The sequence below is a fragment of the Fukomys damarensis genome, unplaced genomic scaffold (assembly GCF_012274545.1).
Source record: "Fukomys damarensis isolate Sample0158 unplaced genomic scaffold, DMR_v1.0_HiC HiC_scaffold_26, whole genome shotgun sequence".
NCBI classification, from domain to species: domain Eukaryota; kingdom Metazoa; phylum Chordata; class Mammalia; order Rodentia; family Bathyergidae; genus Fukomys; species Fukomys damarensis.
This window is the reverse complement of record NW_022900938.1, coordinates 33316712-33339534: the sequence shown is the minus strand read 5'-3', so window position 1 is coordinate 33339534 and position 22823 is coordinate 33316712.

Here is a 22823-nt window from a genome sequence, read left to right as displayed (position 1 = left end):
AAGGAATAATATGAACACCCTTACCTTTTTTTTTTGATATTAGTCTTTTTACCATAAATGTGTATTTCCTTCTTTGGTAACATTGATAGAAATGAAAATTTTATAATGTCTTCCTGTGATACAAAAATAGATCATTTTTAGCCTTTGCCAAAAAAAGTTTGTAAATGTGTGATCAATCTGTATCACTGATATCCATTACTATAGTAAGAGATAAAGTATGAGGTATTGTTCTTTAAATTTTTATTAAATAACAAATCCTATTACATAATAAGCACACATATTCTTGTGTTAAAATCTGAAGAAATTATCATGATACTTAATTTTGGAAATTTGGGTACATAAATTTGGTGAATTAAAATGCAGTACTCAAAATTATGCTCACACTGGAAATATATATCTCTATTTCTTTGCAACTTGGAGATTGCCATTAATATGTATGCTGGCAGAATATAAAAAAACTATGATTTGGGCTTGATGGCCCAAAACTACAAATCATAAGAAAAGAAAGAATGAGAAAGAGACCTTAAAAGAAGGACCACTAAAATTCTGATTTCTAGTTCTATAAGCTTCTTTACCATTGCAGTGAGCAGCCCTTCAAATACAAAAGCCACACGGAGCAAGCTGTGAGGGCTTTTCTCAATTTAACAAAGTTCTTAGAGATGTAGGAGAAGTAAGCATGTGAGATGTCCCCCTGTGTGCTCCACGATGGGGATTTCCTACTCCCAGAAACTGAATCTGAAGGAAGGAGGATGATTAAGCAGAGCTGTACTGAGCAAGATGGTCCTCCTATGAACATGTTCACTTCACTTCCTCCCAGCTCCAAGGAGGGCAAACATATTGCCTGGTTGGTCAATTAACTATCCATACCTCAACCTTGAAATACCAACACCTGCAGTCTTGAGTTTTTCATTTGAATTCATTTTTCTCCGTATTTTTACCCACTGCTAGTTGGCTTCACTGTGTTCGCTTGCATCTTTATCTATTTTCTCGATTCCTTAGTCACTTTCTATCCTGCTCCTGAAAGTGTGCTAACTGTACCATTTTATTGAGTCATCGTCCCACCCCCACCCTTACACAGATGCTCAGTACATTCCAGGTACATGATCCTCCTTTTTAACTGAAAACTGTTCTCCCACACATCCATGTTCTAGTGTGTTCTCTAGGTCTCTGGAATGCCTCTCTCCCTTCTTTGAAGTCACCTGCTCTGACACTTTTGGGCAGAATTAATTGCTGTCTGCAGTAGTTTTCATACAATTTCACATACAACTGTTAGAAAATACATTTCATGGGACTGTAATTATTTACACATCTGCTTGCTCAACCAAAGTATGAACTTGAGGACAAGGATAGTCAATTGTCAATATCCTGAACACCTAAGGCTAGACTGGCTGGAAGAGTAATTGGATATGTGATAAATGAATACAAGTTACTCATTAAAGTCCCAACCCTTTTCCCCCAAGTAGTCCCCCTGATTTTCATGGAAAACAAATGTGTTCCCTATTATTTCTATGGGACCTGATTGTTGCAGTCTTTGCAATAGCTTATCTGATCAGGTTGGTAAGTATCATCTCAATTCTGACAGGATCTGCCTGCTGGTTGTTCTGCCCACACATCTTCCACTTCAGTTAGGTGTTTCAGTTACTAACTCAGCACAGACTGACAGTAATCAGATTGGTTTCTGCCACAACAGAAACCATAAAGTAGCTTTGGACCTAATTTGGTACGCTGTCTCTCAGGAACAGTTTTACCTCTAGAGGCCCATTTAGATAGGGTGTTGTAATGGTTTAACTTGCTGTTATTATGACTTTTAATTAATTGTAGTAGAAAGAAACCTAGCGGATGAATACATGAAATAATAGTCTTAAATTGTGTTAATGGAAGGATACATATTATTTTAGAAAGGTAGAAAGAGGATTAGAGTGAGGAAAAGTGAGGAGGTGTAGGCTTTTGGCAAATCTTAAACAGAATATTCCATAAAATAGAAGCATGGTTTGGTAGAAAGAAGGCAAGAATATTCTTTTTTTCTTTTTCAGTACCGGGGATTGAACTCTGGTCCTTGCGCTTGCAAGGCAGGCCACCGAACCGCTGAGCTAAATCCCCGGCCCCCAAGAATATCCTTGAATGGGTATGCTTAATGACTTAGAGATAGGAGAGAATAGAAGATTGAGAAGAGTGGAGGATATTACACAGAAAACACAGCATTGTTTCTACATAATGGAGGGATAATTGCACTGGGTTTGGCAAGAGAGCAGAGTGCTAATAAGGCCATGAACAATGACCCAGAACACACCTCATAGTAACAGAGATCATGAGTGCAAGATGTATAAAGCAGATCTTTATTGTCTTAGTTGTAACATCAAATAGCAACATTACTTAGATCTTGTTATTTAATACTGCTTAATTTCTTCATTGGTGAAAAAAGGTGAAGGAACTGGAAAACTCAAGTTCCTTTCAATTAAATATCCATGGCCCAGTGGTCCCAAAGCTGAAAGCCTTTCCTCCTGCAGATTCTGTTTTAATGATCTTATTCTTTCTGAATATTCATTTTAAATGTACTAATTACAGTTCCTAAAATTACAAAATAAGTATTAGGAGGAACATTACAGAAAGTTATCAAGAAAAAATTTATTTTTTATCCAATAAATTTTCTGAGACAATTGCTTCTGAGAATTTGCTTTTATCACTTTATTTCTTGTTACTTTTAGCCTATCAGATAGAATAATGTTAAGAGTTGTGTATCATCAATACTAAATAAATAATCCATATCTCCTTTCTGTTTCTAGGTTTATAAACCATGATCATCCTATCCTTTAATATTTATGAGAGTGAAAACATCTCTTAAAATGGCAGCCTACAATATGGTGGACAAGATTCTGGCTCCCGTGGAAACCAGTGTTCACAGATGATTTTGAATAAAATAGCTTCACACAGCATCTCAGTTTACATTATAAAATGGAAAATAACCAAAACTCACAACTGAAAATTCATAAGGCAACTTGCCAGCTGTCAACAATGACCTTCTAGTGCAGACATGACTTTAAAACACCTGTAAGCATTAGAAGATCTTGAAAAGTTAAATGTCAAAATCTATCTGCCTCCAAAGCTATATTTGTTAAATAAATATATTTTTGAAATAAAATATGTGTATTGAAATTTACTTGACTACCTCTATTTAGAATGTCTTTTTAAGAGCAGAATGTTTTTGTGTTTGTTTGTTTTTCCTGTACCAAGGATCGAACTCCAGACCTTGTGCTTGGGAGGCAAGGGGCAGTACCACTGAGCTAAATCTCTGCCCAGAAAGTGTGTTTTTCTGAATCGCAGATGTCTTCCTCAGGCCTCTGCTGTTTGTTCTTTGGTGGTATTTAGCTTTGTAATGTATATGAATGGCAAATGTTTTTTAGATCACACAATAATAGGAATGATTAATTACAACAGGACTTACCCGGTTTTGTTTTCAACCTTGGGGAACAAACTACTATGGAGGGCTATGTTTAGTTGTTTTTGTTTCTTGGATTTTTGTTTTGTTTTTTATCTGAACTTCATCTCAAATTTTTATTCTCTTGGCCATGTTGTGAAGGATAATTAAATTTGTATTGAGTTTTGTGAACCCTGTGGAGAAAAGATTTATATCCACCTAGGAAATCTTGGGAGCATAAAGGTTTGTACACAAATTTTAGGGTTTCTGTTAGCTGGTTAGAAATCTTGAAATTTAGCCAAGAAGTATAAATGTAAAGCATCTTAAAGAATCTGGAGGAACAAATTGGTAAAAAATTAAGAAAATTGAATGTTTAGTCTTTTCCAAAATTTAAAATAAGGCATCTGAAGTTAAAATTATCTAGATAAGATTAGATCTAGAATAGAGGCAAACTAAAACCTAATTTTAAAAATCAGAGATATGGGGCCAGGGATTTAGCTCAGTGGTGCTGTGGTCTGACTTGCAAGCACAAGGTCCTGAGTTCAATCCCTAGTACCAAAAAATAAAAATAAAATAAAAACATGTATTTTTTAAAAATCAGAGATATGAATCTCTCTGATAGTAATCTCAATCATAAATCACTGGGTTTATGCATAATTTTTTGGATATTGTAGGCTTAACATTTTTATCAGTACTTTTTGCTATTGATGAATTTCAAGGTAGATGTATAACCAGATTCAGTAGGAAAAAGATTATAAACTAAAATTACCATAAATGTCTTAAATCTTCTGTAGGAATTGGTAATGCATATTCATTATGACATTTTATGGTCAAATCATTCAGTGAGACCAAATATACACAAAAAACATCCTTTCGGAACACTTGAAGGACAGTAAAACTGTATGTAAACATAATTGTTTTCTAGAAACTAATTTTGTTAGTGAAATATTTTTGGAAGATTGAAATTATTCATAGGATACATTGCTGTTAACTATTGGTACAGAAAACTGTCCAGAAAAATATCAAGCTTCCCTTGGCTTACTGAAAGTGAGATGCAAAATGGCGGCGAAGAAGCATTTTGAGTACAGCAACTTGTTAAGATAGAGAGCAGGGAAAGGGTACTGTTTAAAAAACTAGTATAACTCATATGAAAATGTTCATTCAACTTTCCAGCCAGCTACCCAACAAGAGCTACTGACTGATTGTTCTTATTTGTAACTTGTTAAAATTCTCTGGTTTTCATTAATTTATTAAAGGCCATTTTTTATATATTACCTTGGCATTTTGGCAAGTATATCTTCCTGGTTAAGCACATTCTCTTTCATTTGAGACCAAACATAACAAAAATCAGAGAGTGCACATGAAACATTTTCTCATGTAAGGTGACCTTGACTGAAACATTTAATGAGTAAATAGCATTATAATACTCTTTACACCATGTTCATGGAGTGGAAGAATTGGTTTTAGTTTCTCCTAAGATTCATCTTAGTGTAATCACAATAAAATTTCCACTAAATGAATATTTCACAAAAAGGAGATATTCTCATTAATAAAAACTTGGTTACATTGTGCTAATTTGCATATTGACATATTTATTTGATATATGTATACAAAAAGCCATCCACTCTGAGATAGTTATCAAGATTTATTTTAAAAACAGTGTGGTATTGAGCAATAAACAGTCTGCAGACAGAAAGGAGCTTCCAGAATCAGAAATGTGTATATGATCACCCAATTCCTGGTGAAAATGGAACTCCAGAGTGGTGGGGTAAGGAGGGATTGTCTTTCCAATCAATGATGGCAGGTCAATGGGTTATCCATAAAAGAAAAGTGTTTATCTTGACCCTATTTCACTCTATTAGCAAGAACAAATGCCACATGGATCAGAAATCTTGGTGTGAAAGGCCAAACAATAAACTTCCTAGAAGATTATTTTTAATATCTTGGCAGGCTACAATTAAATGGGGCACAAAAACTACTGAATGAAGGAATCATTTGAAAAATTGGACCACATTAAAATAAAAAATTCTCTTCACCAAAAAACATTCAGAGAGTGATAAGGCAAAGAACAGAGTTGGAGATTTTGTTTTTTGATATTTACAAATTTAAAAAAAGAGCTCATAAAACTCTAATGGATACATAGTAATAATAATAATGATAGGGCAATCCAGTAGAAAAATGTGCCAGAGACTTGCACAGGCCCTTTCCAAAAGAAGATATATAAACAGCCAATAAATATAATAAAGATGTAATGGGGGATGGATATTGTCAAAGTATGTTATATGCATATATGAAAATGCAACAATGAAACTCAAGATACATATATATGAAAAAAGAGAAAGAAAGTTGGGAATTTAGCTCAGTGGTTCCACCACTTGCTTCACTAAGCACAAGGACCCAAGTTCGATTCCCAGTACCAAAAGAGAGAGAAAGAGATAGAGAGAGAGACAGAGAGAGAGAGACCACATTCTCCAACAGAAATACTACAACACAATTCATCACTTTTCAAAGGGACAGAATGAGGGCTCTGCTGTGTGGGGTAAGGCCAGTGTACAAGCAGCTAGGCAATAGCTATGAAGACACTTGGCATCAGAACAGCATAACTCTGCAAACAATATGCAAACACAGAAGCTTCAAACATTCACCATTCAATTCATCCAAAAAGCTATCAAAAGTGAGGTTTTTAGCTGGTGTGGTGCTATAATCCCAGAACTGTGGGAGGCTGAAGCAGGAGAACTGCAAACTCGAGGCCAGACTGAGCAACTTAGCAATTTAGTGAAACCCTATCTCAAAATTCAAAAAATTTTAAAAGGGCTGGAGATGTAGTAATCCCAGTAACAAAAAAAGCAAGATTTTTTGGTGTGGCACATTTGTACCAGACAATTCTCCAAAACCATCAAAAATGGGTCAATCTCTGTTGATATGGACAGGGAAGCAGTATGGTACAATTACTACAAACTTGGGTTTTCGAAGTTACACAAACCTGGTGTTGCTTGTGGACTACGTGATGTTAAATGAATTAAATATCTTTAATTTAAAATGTTATCAAAATATCACTGTCCACACAGTCATTTCCTGATAGCACGTTCTTTTTTGAAGTGCATACAAAATTAAGATTGCATTAAAATTTTTTGTATGCTTTCCATGTGTGGACATAAACATACTCTATGACCTGCAATTTCACTTCTGGACACATGACAAATAAAATGTATACATATGCTCACCAAAATAGATGTATGAACATATTAGCAGCAATACTTGTAATAATGTAAATCTGAAAACAATGTCCATGTAAAGTGACAGTTGAATGAACATGTATTGATTTATGTGCACCATGTTTATAGTGGCACAGTTTGTAATAGCTAAAACTTGGAAACAGCCCAACTGCCCATCAACAGGTGACTGGATAAAGATGTGTGTGTGTGTTTTTTAATAAAATGAAATACTACTCAGCCATAAAGAATGAGAAACTAGAGACATTTATAGCTAATCGGATGCACATTGAGGCCATACTCTTAAGTGAAATAAATAGGACACACGTGTAAACACTGAATAGTTTCTCTGGTGTGAGAAACTGAAAGTGTAAATAAGGATCAAAATGTAGAATAAATAATGATGATTTTTAATCATGATTTGATAATGGTTATACTAATTTTACTTCCACCAACAGTGTAAAAGGGTTCATTTTTCTCTGCATCCTCAGAAGTATTTGTTTGTTTTTGTTTTTGCTTTTGTTTTTTTTTAGTACCGGGGATTGAATTCAAGTCCTTGCGCTTGCATGGCAAGCAGTGGAATCACTGAGCCAAATCCCCGGCAGCATTTATTATTATTTGATTTCTTGATGATGGTGTGAGACTGAAAGTGTAAATAAGGATCAAAATGTAGAATAAATAATGATGATTTTTAATCATGATTTGATAATGGTTATACTAATTTTACTTCCACCAACAGTGTAAAAGGGTTCATTTTTCTCTGCATCCTCAGAAGTATTTGTTTGTTTTTGTTTTTGCTTTTGTTTTTTTTTAGTACCGGGGATTGAATTCAAGTCCTTGCGCTTGCATGGCAAGCAGTGGAATCACTGAGCCAAATCCCCGGCAGCATTTATTATTATTTGATTTCTTGATGATAGCCATTTTTTTCTGAGCAAAATGGAGTCTGAGCATTAATTTGTATTTCTCAACAGGTCAAGGATGTTGAATATTTTTTCATGTATTTACTGCCCCTTTGTACTTCTTCCTAAAAGTGTCTATTCATTCCATAACGCATTTCTTTCTTTCCTTCTTTCTTTTTCTTTCCTTCCTTCCTTCCTTCTTTCTTTCTTGATTCTGTACATTGTCTCTTCACTATGTTATTTTTTTCCTTTGTTGTGTAGAAGCTTTGTACTTTGATGTGATCCCATTTGTTGATTTGTAGTATTATGTCTTGTGAAATTGAGGTTCTGTTCAGAAATTCCTCACATAAGCCTATGTCTTGAAGAGTTTTGCCTAGTTTATCTTCTAGCCGATTAAATGTTTAAGTTTTAATGTTTACATCTTTGATCTGTTTTGATCATAGGTTAGTGTGTGGTGGGAGACAGGGGTCTAAATTCCATCTTCTGCAAGCGAATGGCCAGTTTCTCCAGCACCATATTTTAAAGAGGTTATCTTTCCTCCAGCATGAGTTTTTGGGGCCTTTATCAAAGAGCAGGTAGCTAAAAGTTCCAGGCATTTTTTCAGCATTTTCTATTCTGTTCCATTGATCTATATGTACATTTTTGCTAATACCATGCTGTTTTTTTTTTTTAATCACTCTAACTTTGTAGTATAACTGAAGTACAGAATTGTGATGTCTCCTGCTTTGCTTTTGTTGCTCAGGATTTCTTTCACTATTCTAAGTATCTTCTGGTTCCATACGAATTGTACGATCTTTTTCTGTGGTTTTGTGAAGAATGCTATCGGTAATTTGACTGGTATTATACTAAATCTGCATATCAGTTTTAAAACTATGACCGTTTTGACAGTGTTGTTCTGCCTATCCAGGATCAAGGCATGTCTTTCAATTTTATGATGTCCTCTTCAAGCTTTTTCAAGTACTATAGTTTTCATTGCTGAGGTCTTTCATTTCCTCAGGAGGATTAATTCCTATGTATTAAATTTTTACTGATGTTATTGTCAATGTTATTGTTTCTTTGATTTTGTTCTTGGTGAGTTTATTACTAGTATACAGGAATTCTATTAATTGCTTGCCTTGCTTTGTATTCTGCCTCATTACTGAATATAGTTATGAATTCTAGGAGTCTTTTTGCTGATTTTTGACTCTTCCATGTAAAGAATCATGTCATCTGCCAATAATGATAATTTGTCTTCTTTCCTATGCATATTCCTTATGTTTATTTTTCTTACCTGATTGCTCTGGCTAAAGTTTTAAGAACTATAATGTATAGGCATGGGGACAGCAGACATTCTTTTCTTGCTCCTGATTTCAGAGGGAAAATTTTCATCTTCTCTCCATTTAACATCATGTTGGTCATTGGTTTCTCATAAATGGCTTTTGTCAAATTGAGATAAGGTCTTTCTATAACTTTTTCGCATTTTTTAATCATGAATTGATGTTGAATTTTGTTAAAGGCTTTGTGTTAATTTGAAACATTCATGTGATTTTTGTCTTGCTTTTGTTTATGTGGTGTATAATATTTACTGATTTGTAAAAACAGGTTTTTATGCTCTTTGTACTGTCTTCTGAATTTTCTCTAATTCCAATTAAACTCAGATTAGTCTTTTCAATATCTAGCAGCTATCGGATATATTTTTCGTATTCTCCTGTTTTTTATGATATCTCTGGGTAGTTGTTCTCTGATACCAGCCCCATCTTCTCTTTCTGACATTTTGTTCTCTTATTAGTCACGTCTGATGCTCATACTTCCCATATACATTTTTATCACTTGGCTTTCCCTTTGGAACCTTTTCTCAGACTCTAATTATTTGATGAATTGGTCATTTGTGCTTTTTTTCTTTTTGTTTTGTTTTGTTTTATTAGCTCAGCAAACCTTTTATTAGTATCTTCTACTGTAAGGTCCCTGATCATTTTCTGCATTATATATTTTGGGAGCCTGCTGGCTACCTTATTGACCTGTTTCTAAATTTCTTATTCTTTCCAGTAATTTGACAGTGTGTGTGTGCGTGTGTGTGTGTGTGTGCACGCTCATGCGTGTGTGTGTTTCTCCTCCTCCTGGGTGCCTCACTGATTAGCTTTGGGGGGGGGTTGGAGTTTGGGGAAGCATTTTGTTGCCTTGTCTACTCATGTCCTTATTGTTATTTTGTGTGCTAGTTTTGCTTTGTGCTGAGATTTGTGGGCATTTCTACTGGAAAGACTTTGTTACTAGTATGGAGAGCTCATTAATCTTTGCTCTGCTTTTAGTGATGCATTCTGGGCATGGCTAACTATAGTCCTTTCCTTCTGTCCCAATGTCTGACCACATCCATTAATTTGGAAGGAGAGGATGGAGTATAATTGGCCTGAAATCCAGGTTTCTGGGAAGGGATTCAAGTATTGTTAATGACACAAAGGTGATCTGGATGTTGACACACAGACAAAACCTATTAATAGCATCAACTACACCACCATGGTGATATCAAGTAAATAGCAACTATAAAATTTTCCAAGAATAACTGGTTATAGATATACCATAAAAGCAATAATGTACCATTCTTAACCACAGAAAAGAAATCTATAATTACAATATAAACACTAAGACAAACCAAATATAGACATACAGTAAATATCTACTGTGACTCTACCTCCACTAATAATAGAATTCAACAGTAATAGTATAGAGTTAACTATCTGAAGATTAATAAAACTTAACATTTATACTAGCAAAGATCTAGGAATGGGGGAATGAAAGAAGAAAGAAAGAAGAAAATTCTGAAAAAAATAAGCAATGGGATATGAATGAGAACAGTGAAACAGTATCTTATTAGGGGATAGAAAGATATTAAATTAGATAAAGGTAGCTGAAAAGAATAAACAAGGAAGAGAAGACAAAGGAATAAAGGGAAAAAGGAAAAAAGGAAATTTCCTGAACCTTAATAAAGTAGTGAAGAAGAGAAAAAAAAATGGGAAAAGACATTGAGTTACAATTTTTTTTTCTCTCTACTTTTTAATAAGTGGCTTCTTTCCAGGATCCATAGTTTTGAAATCCAGTAAATCACAGTTTTCTCCACCTAGGTTATGGCTTGTGGGTTTGAGTTGCCTCATGTTCTAGAGGCTGCTCTGTTTACCTGAGTCTGTAGCAACTGCCTGAGCCAAGGTAACAGATGGAGAAGGCAATCAGACTTCAACTCTGTGTTGGATGTAGAGTGCAGGGCAATGGTTCAAATAGCCCTCTATACTTAATGCTGGCACTTTCAGAACCAATCATTTACAAGCAAAGGAAAATCCTCACCTGGCTTTTCACCAAAGTGGGTAGAACATGCCCTTTCTAGAGGAACTTAAACTTCTCAGGGATTCTAAGTTTAGCTCCCCCCCACCCAGTCCGTGACAGTCTTTCAAAGCTGCCTCTTACTTAGTCATTTTTGGAGGGTTACTCTGGAATTCCTATAGTTGATTTTCAGTTGCTCTGAGTCTAAGACTTAATCAACTCCTTCCCCAAATGGTACCCATTAATGGCCCCACTCTGGCAATTTGATGTATGTTGCCCTAGATTCCCTCCCCAGCTATTGCCTGCCTTGTGGAAGGAGTTACTTTGAAGAAAAACACTGTGTTCCTTTAATAGTTCTCAACAGCCATGGGCCCTTCCTGCGGCCCGTGCAGTGGCTCAGTCTACCATTTCTTCCTGGAGCTCCTGGCCCTGGGAGTCTACGTTTCACCAGGAAAGGCAGGCTCTCTTTCCCAGGAGCTGAGATGAGCTTCCAGATTGCTTTGCTTTTTTCTCTGTGCTGTGGTTCATTTAAACAACTGCTTTGTGCTACTAATTTTCCTGTCAGTTCCTTCCCAATTCCTAGAGATATACTTTTTTCCCTCAAATTGCTAATTTCCAGGTGTATGGACTCCATATCTCACAGAGGTTAAATTTTGCTGCCGATTCATCATTTTGGTTAAGCCAGGACTTCACTTTTTAAAACTAGTCATACACCCAGCAATCAGTATGAATGATATATTTACCGGCAACTAAGGATTTTCTAAGGATTTTTCTAAGTTACTTGGCCTGAATAATTTTTAAATTTTAGTTGTTTTCTGAAGAGCTCAGGCTTAAGACACATCTCTAAAATGTCGTAGGATGTATTTGCTCTGTGACTGCCCTTCTTCTTCTCTTCTCTTGTGGGTAATTAAAAGGATTTATTCTCTAGAAATGTCAAGTAGTCACCTTTCTCATTATCTAAATTCACTTAGAAAAAAAATAAATCAGTATACAGATGAAAGTATAGCGAGTGTCCCAGAGAGCTGTTTCAATACAGAGAAAATTTGTTATGTCCTTTTTTGTGATAAAGGATCATGTTTCCCAGGACAAAGTGAAGACATTAGTTTGAACAGAAATAACATTACTATCTTTTGGAAGCTTTCATGATGGAAAATCAGATGTTTGCCTGGGATTAGCACATTCTGGAAGAAGTTTCATGAAGAGAAAATAATACAACAAAAAGGCTATAAGATTAGAGTGGTTTACTTCTTCTACTCCAAGTCATGGCTCTTGAACTGACAAAGGACGAGTTATAGAAGGACTCCTACAGTATGTAGGTATTGCCTCATTCCCATCCTAAGCCTGGCCAGGGAAGAGTAAGGATAAGATCTCACTCCGATGAAACTACAGTCAGGGGCCCTGACTGTTTGGGCCCTGAGGGAAAAAGCAGAATAAAACAGCATTTACAATTTATTAACATAGAGCAGAATGGTTTCTCTCTCTCTCATACCCTTGTCTATTTTCATTAATAAGAAGTAACCATTTGGGACTTCATTTTATTTTCTAACATGATGGGAAAACTTTGGAAGTGGTACATCAAGTGTCACAGGACTGGAAGTTTCTTTGGATCAACCTGAGCACCCCATCACTTTCCCTAATCCCAGAAGGACTGAGCACATATCACCTTCTTACACACCCTATTCATGCATGTTAGGCATCACTCATCTCAAAAATGGTGGGAGAGACTATTAGGCTGATTAGTCACTCCAATAGCAAATGAGGGCAGGCTCTGGGGCTTGCCTAACTCTGCTAAAATATCAGCTCTAACACTCAGAGCAATGCAGTCTGGGGGAAGTTGTTGCCTCAGCTTGTTATTTGCAATATGGAACCAATGATAATTCCTACTTCTTTAGTTGAAGGAGAGGATAAAAGTAAGTGAATATATATAAAGCATCTGGCACAGTGCCTGGCTCATAATAAATACCCAATAAGTGTTATGTAGTGCTATTATCTTTGCTACAGTTTAGACATAGTTTGTTCCCTAGAAGTTCATATGCTGTAGGTTTGGTCTCCACTGCAGTAGTGTTGAAGTTTGACCTAATGGAAGGTTACATAGGTCATGGAGGTAAGATCCTTGGAAGGGATTAGTGTAGATCTCCTGAGCCCAGATTTAACACAAAATGGGTTGTAACAAGGGCATGGCATCTCCTGTAAATCTCTCTTCTGTGTGCACCACTCACCTCTTTTACAACCATTTCCACCTTTCTGATGCTATTTGCCCTGAGGCCCTCACCAGAGTCAAGCACATGTGAGCATACTCTTAAATATGCAAAACTGTGAATCAAATAAACATCTTTTTTTATATAACATGCCCAACCTCCGGCATTGTGTTATAGCAACACAAAATGGGCTAATACAATGACTGTTAATCTGATGAAAACAAAGGATCTAGTCCTGGATGGCAGAGAGGAAATCCAAGGGATAAGGATAAGTCAATTTTACAACAATTTAAACAGGACGTGGTGGTTAAGATCAAAGGGGGATTAAAAAATAAAGAATAGTAACTTTTCTTATACATTTATGCCGATCCAACCTTAGAGAAGACTCAGGCCATCCCTGCCTCACTACTGTGTCAAACAATTTTATTGTCCCAAGAAACACTGCTCTCTGGAACCTGTGAGTCTTCACTGTCTGGTACAGGTTCCACAGAGTATATGCCAGAATCTTTCTCTCTCTTTAGCGCCCCACTCAAAGATGCCTTTCTCCCTCCACCTCATTCCTATTAACCAATTGATACTTCAGTATCATGGTGCTTACAAAATACACTGTGCTCAGTTCCCAGCACATATCTCATTTTCTAGCACCAAGTCAGTCCTCAGTAGCTGTTGGTGGAATAAATGGTGTTGACTTATAATATTCCTGAATATATTGGCTTCAATAGCCTCATATAATAATTTTTGCATATATTCTCCAAATTAAAATGGAAATTTCTCTAGAGGAGGAAAATATATTTATTTGTCTCATTGTAATGGTATTGTATCAATGCTAATGCTGCTCTTTTCCTGACCCAGACTTTACTGTTATATGCATATGGACCCAGCCTCCAGATGCCAGCATCCTATTTCATTACCTAAGGCCTTTCTTTAAAGACAGTGCTTGCTCTTTCAGGCCCCACTATGCCTGTGCACAAGGTCAAACAATATCCCTATCTCCCAGGTTGGGCTCTTCACTAATAACTGCTGAAAATTGGTCTGTAATAACTTCTCTTCTTGGTAAGGTGACTCTAAGGTGGACATTTTGCACTATCCAGTGAAATTCCTAGCTAGATTAAGCTCCAGGTTCCCAAAGGAACAATCTGATATTACGTATATGCTTTATTGGCTTCTTGCCTTTCCCTACCTTCCCTATTAGTATACTTTTTTAGGTTCACCTCCCAATAAACCACCAGTACTGAATCCTTGGTAGTCAAGGTCAGCTTCTATAGAACCTAAACTGGCACAGATATGGAGAAAAGTTTACAAGAATCCTGCATTCTAAGCTAGTAAATCAATAACACCAAGAGCTCAGGAAAATAGATGAAGCTGTTCTTCCATGGGAAAAGATAAAAAATATGTTTGTTCTGGAGTCCTGAGAGGATGAGACAAAGCTGTGTGCTGAGAAGACAGAAAGAGGTGCAAGACAGCTAGAAAGACTGCAGAGAACAGCTATGTAACACGGGCTGTACATGAAGCTGACTGCTGTAGTAGAAATTATGTAAACTCATTCTCTGCTTCTCCAGCTGTAATGAGATCTTCAGTAAACTCAACTTTGCTCATTAAGGAGTTCAGTAGGAGTGGATTCCATTTGCAGATGCTTAGAAATGTTGGTTGGTTCATAAACAATGGATGTACCATACCCACTGAAATCACCTGTGAGGGCAGCCATATAACTGACTTACATTTGTAGCATTCACAATACCTAAGGGACACAACAACTGCTCACTAAATTCTTACCAAATGTACTTTTCCCTCTTGACAGACAAGCTTATTGCCTAGTAATCATTGATAATCATTTTCTTTGCTCTCTAGTAGAAATTACTTCAGCTGCAAAACATGCCTATTCATATTAATTTCTTTCTTTGTTCATGCCATCTCTATGTCAGTACACCCCTTTCTCAACACACAACACTTGCACACAATATAGCAGGGCTCTTCTAAAGTAGACGCTTGAAGATCACAAAATTAGTATTAGTACTTCCCTGAACATTCCGGTAAAAACTCATTGAATCATTCAGTAAATATTTATACAACAAATATTTAGAAGTTATTGAAGACTCAAAATGAAAAACATAAGATTTTTGTCTTCATGGAAGTCTCTGTATGAATTATAGTTATTGTTCTTTATTTTCCCATTAGTGTGAACCATTGGTAAATCATCTCATGGAAAATACTCATGTCTTGTTCAGTTCCACTCTTTGAGGACAGACTTGCTGTGCCATTAGCCTATTATTAGTCTTCTTTCCTTAGAGAAAATTCTTCACTGTACTTTTTTGTTCTGGGAAGGCAGGAGAACTAACATCCCACACATATTTATTATTAACTTTCTCAACCTCAGTCTCCTACCTCCTCTGATGTCCTGTCCAAATGACAAAACAGAATCACTCAATAGGTACAAGATCCCAACAATGAATGCAACTGTACTGTATCCCTAAAATGTACCAATAAACTCAATTAAAGCTGAAAAAAAATATTTTGCTAGAAAGAAAGAGTACACAAGTTCATTTTGTTGGGATAGCACAGTCAGTGTGTGGTGATGGCTATGATGATGTAAGGCAGTTACAGGAAAAAACAGCCAAGAATGCTTGCAGGCATTGAGGAATAGAAATGGAAAACCACACAGGTCCTGAAGCAAAATGGGAACTGAGAATAGATTAAAATGAAAAGTAAGAAAAATAGTAAAAAAAAAAAAAAAAGCTTAAATTGTAAGGTATAAATGAAGTGATTCTCTCTGTAACTTTCTATGAGAAAGAAAGAGTTTTTGTCTGGAAAACTATACATTCTTGCCTGTTTTCAGTCTCAACTTTCTTTGTCTTTAAAAGACAAATCCACATATAAATCACCTTGTAAAATGAACTTAGTGCAACTTCACTGTTTGCTTTTTGTTTCTTTTACTCTTTATTAGTGTTAAATAGAACTTATTTGATCCTAAAAATACATCTAATGAATTTCAAAGTATACCTCATTAATGTTATATGATTTTAACTTATTTAACAAATAATTGTTTCTTCAAATAGCAAATATAGCTATGGTCTATATATAGTGAGATAATGAATATAAAAGCAAACACCAGGCTCTCCTCTTTACCATATTTATGGGATGTCCATGGCTTGTTCTCCCCTACCCACATTCAATGTCGTTTTTAAAAAGAAGCATTCAGCATTATTCTTAACCTTAAAATGGTTAACAGTAAAAATTATTTATTTTTTTCAGCTTTAATTGAGTTTATTGGTACATTTCAGGGATACAGTACAGTTACATTCATTGTTGGGATCTTGTACCTCTACATGACAGGTCTTGGTTCTCATTTTTTCCCCTTGTCCCTGCCCTCCCTTCACCCCTCCTCTCCTCCCCAAAAATTGTTTCTTTACATTTCACAATAGACAATTATTCAGAACAAACTCTTTTCTTTCTTTCTTTCCTTTTTCTGTCTGTCTTTCTTTTTCTTTAGGCAAGAACTCAAAGAATTCAGAAAATTCAGAGAATTTTATGCTTATTAGGAATTATCAAGGATTAATCAGCTAATTAGTCCAATATTCATTTGTGAATGACTGTTAGAAACCTGTGGATCTAGAGCTGAGCAATCATGAGACATTTTAAAAAGGCACTATACAGGTGCTGACTACAAGGGATAAGAGAGTTGGAGGAACGTAAGGCAGGGCAAGCCTTGGTAGAGATGAACAAGTCAAAAGAATGCAGTAAGATCAGAGGAGGAAATGGAATCTGATGACAAAGGACTTGAAAGAGTGAAGTAACAGTTATTTTCTTTGCAATATTCACTGCAAGTAATAACTTCAAAGAAACCATCATTATAGTTTTATAGACTTAAATGATTAAACCAGCCAAATATCTAGTCTTAATGAAAAAGCTGACTTTCTCCAATTGAAAGAAAAAAGCCTTTCTGAGGTATAAGTGAACAGATGAGAAATCTAAAACTTTTTTATCTATGACTAAGTGATTAGTTATTCTCTTTAAACATTGTAATATATTTAATAGTATAATAACATGATTTTCATGCATCTTAAATATTTGGAGCCAGTACTTCTAGCTTTTCCTTAGGAAATTAACATATACTGTATAAGGAAAGAGAATTTTTAAAATATATTGGCCCAGACAATACATTCTACCTCTACTTTTTAAGCTAATGTAATGCAATGTTGGCCAGGGTTAGGATGGGAAAATGCTACACACATGAGATTCATTGGGTTGTATTGCAGAATCAAATGACTGGTTTGAACTTTCGTGTTATCCAAACCAATTTTGCTTGACTAACTGAGAATCTTGACAATGTAAAGTCCAATTAAATAGACACTCAGATACTTTAGAATTTTTCAGTATTTACTTTTACCTCAAGTTTCCCTGAGAACAAATGTAAGACCAATAAACTTAGTTAAATATTTTCTTTAAAACTATGCAAGATTTAGCTGGGGATTTAGCTCAGCAGTTCAGTGGCCTGCCTTGCAAGTGCAAGGACCTGAGTTCAATCCCGGGTACAAAAAAAAAAAACAAAAAACTATGCAAGATTTGAGACTTCATTATAAAAGCATACTGCTAATTTGTTAAAGGGAAATAACAAGAAGCATCATCAATAAGTCAGAAGTTGATGACCTTTTTCTTGAAGTGCTAGACAGCAAATATTTTAGGCTTGCAACTATTTAATTTCACTGTTGTAGAGTCAAAGCAGTCACAGATAACACATACAAAATTAGTATGGCTGTGTCCCAATAAATATTTATGTAGCAAAACAGGTAGCTGTACCAGGTCTATAGTTTGACATCATCTGATCTTTATGATATTTCCACCATTAAGATAATTAAACCACTTTCAAGTTGAATGCCAGTATGAACCCGCTCAGTTCTACAGCTACTATTCAGGACATAGCATTGATATGTAGGAATGGGAATTATTAAATTATTATGACAAGCAATTTGTTTGTAATCAATGTTACATACTCTTTCCAACATTTTATGTTTTAATTTCTAACTCTGAGATATGCCAAACATGCTGCTAAGTAAGAAAATAAAACAAAGGATACCATTATACCTGTCACAGATTTTATAACAGTTAAAATTTCCATATATGCTCTAGATTATCTTTCAGAGGTATAAAATACTACAAATAAGAACAAAATGCTGATTTCCCATCTCATTCTTCTTTATTCGTGTGAAGAATTTAACTCATCCTTTGAGGAAGTCTGTCTGGTTGTTTTCTCTCTGGTTGCTTTTAGGATTTTTACTGTTGCTGTTGCCATCTGTGATATTCTGCAATATGAAGATTTATATCTTTCATCATCCTGAAAAATTATCAACAACTGTCTCCTTGAATATGGTAATTTCTGCATTCTCTGTTTTCTCTTCTTTTATAGCTCTTATTTCTGCATAGGTTAGATTTCCTATTGTGTATGTTTCTACCTATATTGACCTATTTCTTTATTTCTTTGTTGTGTACTTGTGATTTCCTTAAATTGCTTTCCTTCTCAAACTGTTGAATTGTTATTGATATTAACTGAGTTTTTATGAAAGTGCAGTAGAACACTTGAGAGTCCTACTATCCAGCACTGCCAGAAAAAGTCCTTCTGAATTCACCAGATTAAAACTGACTAGTGAGATACCACATGCTGAAATGTTTAGCCTAAATAAACATTTATTTCTAGTGCCTTCCTGGATCATGTAAAAGAAAAGCATCATCCAGCCCATTTGGATATCCTACCAAAAATTAACACCATCTAACGAATATTGCATTTGCCAGAATTTTAGTACTAAAAATTTTAAATATGTGACAGTTGAAATTTGATTATCACATTATAAAGCAAATGATCTATCTTGAAAATTCAAGTGAACAGCCAATTTTCCTGGAGAATATATTGTTTAAACTTTATTTGTGAAAAAAATATGTCTTTAACACTTATTTCATTAGCTTCTCCTTTTCTCCTGACTTTAACCTTAGGTTCTCTTGATCATTGGAATATGTACCTTGGAAATCCAGATTTTATTCTGTTATATGCAGAACTACAAAAGGAATGGTATCATTTTTACATGTTTTTTGGTTACTACATGAGATCATATTTTCCCTCCATTCTGATGTAATTTGCAAGGTTTCTCAAAAAATTCCTTTGACAGTGACTTTGTACTTTACTTGTCATAAAACTCCTCTAATTTGGTTATGGATTGAGAGGCTGAAAGTCACAGTAACATAGGAAGTATTATCAGAAACTATGGTGACTGATTAAATTATCTAAGATCTATTACAGTAAAACACATGTTGTCATTAATCTACTTCAGAATACTCCCTGTGCTTCAAACACATTTATCCCAACTTTCTTGCCACTTTCTAAAGCAGTTCTGAGTCTTTCATGTATGTCCTTAGTCGCACTATCAAGACCGCCTTGATGTCCTGAACTGACTCAAAACTTTTACTTTTCATGGTCATTTTTACTTTGGAGAAGAGCCAGAATTTGCATGATACCAGATCCAGGGAACAAGGCTGACAAAGACACACTACAATGTTTTCACAAGCCTGCCTTTCCAATAGATGGCACTCAGTAGAAGAATCCAACATATTTTCATTACCCCTCATAAAGTCACATAGAAAATGGATCCATAGCTACTGTATGAACCAGAGGGAAATAATTTAGATTAAGTGGAGTAGTAAAAAATCAGAAGGCAGCACAAATGGCATAGAAATGTGTTTACAGAAATAGCAGCAGAAAATTTTCCAAGTATGGGAAAAGAACTTAAAATACAGATAAGCAGAGAATACAGAACCTCAAATAGCCATGATCAGTGAAGAAATTCCCCATGACACATCAGAGTCAAGATCTCAAAAGTCCAATACAAGCAGGAAATATTAAAAGCTATTAGATGAAAAAAAGCAAAACAAATCACTTATAAAAGTAAACCCAATAGAATTAGAGCAGTCTTCCCAACACAGACCTAAAAGTCTAGAAAAAATTACAGTAAAATGTTTCAAGCCCTAAAAGAAAAACAAACAAACAAGAAAACTTTTCAATCCAGACATGTATATCCTGCAAAACTATCCTTCAAAATGGATGGAGAGGGCCAGGGATTTAGCTCAGTGGTACTGTGCCTGCCTCACAAGCATAAAGGCCTGTGTTTGATGCCCAGTACAAAAAAAAAAAAAAAAAATGGAGAAATAAAATTTTTCCACAACAAGGAGTGCCTTAAAAATTTATGGCCACCAAACCAGTACTATAAAAAATTATCAAGGATATCCTAGAAAGAGACAATGAAGCCAACAATGCCAAAGGGTTTAAAAGTATGAATGCAGTATGAAGGATTAGCAGTTAGACAGGAGAAAAAAAGAAAAATAAATCAGCAACAGAAAAATAAAACAATGTCATGAATAAGACAGTACCTTCAGTAACAACAACTTTCAATGTCAATGATCTAAATTACCTAATCAAAAGACATAGATCGGCAGAATGTGTTAAGAAGCAATACTCAAATAATAACAAATGTTGCTGATGCTGCAGTGAAAAGTAGACTTTTCAACGTTGGTGGGAGTAAAATTGGTGTAACCATTATGGAAATCAGTATGGATTTTCCTCAAAAACCTAAATATAAAAATTCCATTTGACCCAGTTACTCCCCTTCTAGGTATCTTTCTGAAAGAGTTAAAAGCATCTTATTATGGTGATAAAATGCATACCCAACTTTGTAGCAGCATAGATCATAATAACGAAATCTTAGAACCGACCTATATGTCCATCAAGAGATGAACACATAAAGGAAATGTAGAATTTATACAGAATGGATACTTCTCTGCTGTAAAGAAGGATAAATTTGATCATTTGTAGGAAAATGAATATATCTTGAGATCATAATATTAAGCATGAGGAATCAGATACACACACTTAAATATCACCATATGAGATACCTAAAGGATAAATAAAGAGCAAATTAAAAGATAGATCATAGGAAACAGAGAAAGATCTTTTGCAAACAGGGAAAGAGACCAAAAGATGGAAAAGGTGGGGAAGGAAGGGAAGGGACATAAAAATCATTAGCATGTGTTGTGTACATGTACAAGCTCTCTGCATGCAAAAAAAAAAAGTACGTCAGATATTGAAGATATACTCCTAAGTGAAATAAATAAGTCACACATGTGTAAATACCAAAGTTTCCCTGGTGTGAATAATCTGCAATAATACATAAGATCCTAATAAGATTACTGACATTTAAAAATGGGAAGAAAGGAGCTAAAGGTGTAGGGAAAGTGAGATGGGTAGGGGAAGGGTAATAAGGGAAAAGAAAAAAATGTGAGATAATGAAAAGATGAAAATAAAATGTTTGTAGATGGGGAGGGGAGGAGGGGATGAAGGGAGGGCAGGGGTAAGGGGAAAAAATGAGAATCAAGACTTGTCATGTAGAGGTACATGATTCCAACAATGAATGTAACTGTACTGTATCCCTAAAATGTACCAATAAACTCAATTAAAGCTGAAAAAAAACAAAAAGAAAGAAAAGTATGTCAGTCCACCATTTATGGAGCTGGCAATATAGTTTTAGTTTGGGGGTATCAAGAGAAATGGAAACATTCACTTGGAAAAAAATGCACTAAATGATAAATTTAATCATTATGTACTACAAAAATGTAGTAATAAAAATATTTGAATAGACACAAAAGACTTCAATAACTTCTTCAGAAAGTGGCAATAACAGTGGGATGATATATCCAAAGCCAGAAGAAGTACACTGAGGGAGATTCACAGCAATGTGTCTTTTATTGTTATAAATTTTTAAAATTTAAACATTGTGTATTTTCATCATACCTCCTATCTCTGGCTCAGGGTAAAATGCTTTCCTGTTTTTTTTTTTTTTTTCAAATGGTCTTTCACTTCTTTCACTGAAATGCATCTTATCTGATGCCATAAAGTTTTTCAAGCTCTACAAAGTAAGAAGGTAGCTGAGTGAGTTATCAGTTTAAAATGCTTTAGAGTTACTTTCTGCCTTGTGTTCTTTCTGATTTCTGAATGTTTCGTGATGCATTTTTTTCCAAGTGAATTGTTCCACTTTTCTTGATACCCCCCAAACTCAAACTATATTGCCAGCTCCATAAATGGTGGACTGACCTACTTTTCTTTTTGCATGCAGAGGGGTTTTAGCCTGATCTTAAAATCAGGGGTATGTTGGCTCTTTTAAAGTTGCCTATGAAATGCTACATCCTAAGAAGTGAGAGGTAATTATGTAATAAACTTACCAAATTATGCACATCTATGTTTAGATGTTATCTAATAATTCATTCCTGAATCCTGAGATGTATATAATAAAATAAAGGTTAATGGTGCTTGTCCTTTGCTTACCTCCATCAGCAGTAATGTTGTATGCCTATTCTACTTTTCCTGCAAGTCAATTTCCACTTAGATCAAAGAGTCATTCCACTAATCTCCCTTCTGAAAATATCACTCACATTGGTGGTTAAACTTTTTTTTTTTTTATTGAGTTTATTGGTACATTTAGGGATACAGTACAGTTACATTCATTGTTGGGATCATGTACCTTTACATGGCAAGTCTTGATTCTCATTTTTTCCCCTTACCTCTGCCCTCCCTTCACCCCCTCCTCCCCTCCCCATCTACAAACACTTTATTTTCATCTTTTCATTCTCTCACATTTTTTTCTTTTCCCTTTTTGTTCTTCCCCTACGTATCACACCTTCCCTACACCTTTAGCTCCTTTCCTCCCATTTCTAAATGTCAGTAATCTTATTAGAATCTTATGCATTGTTGCAGAATATTCACACCAGGGAAACTATT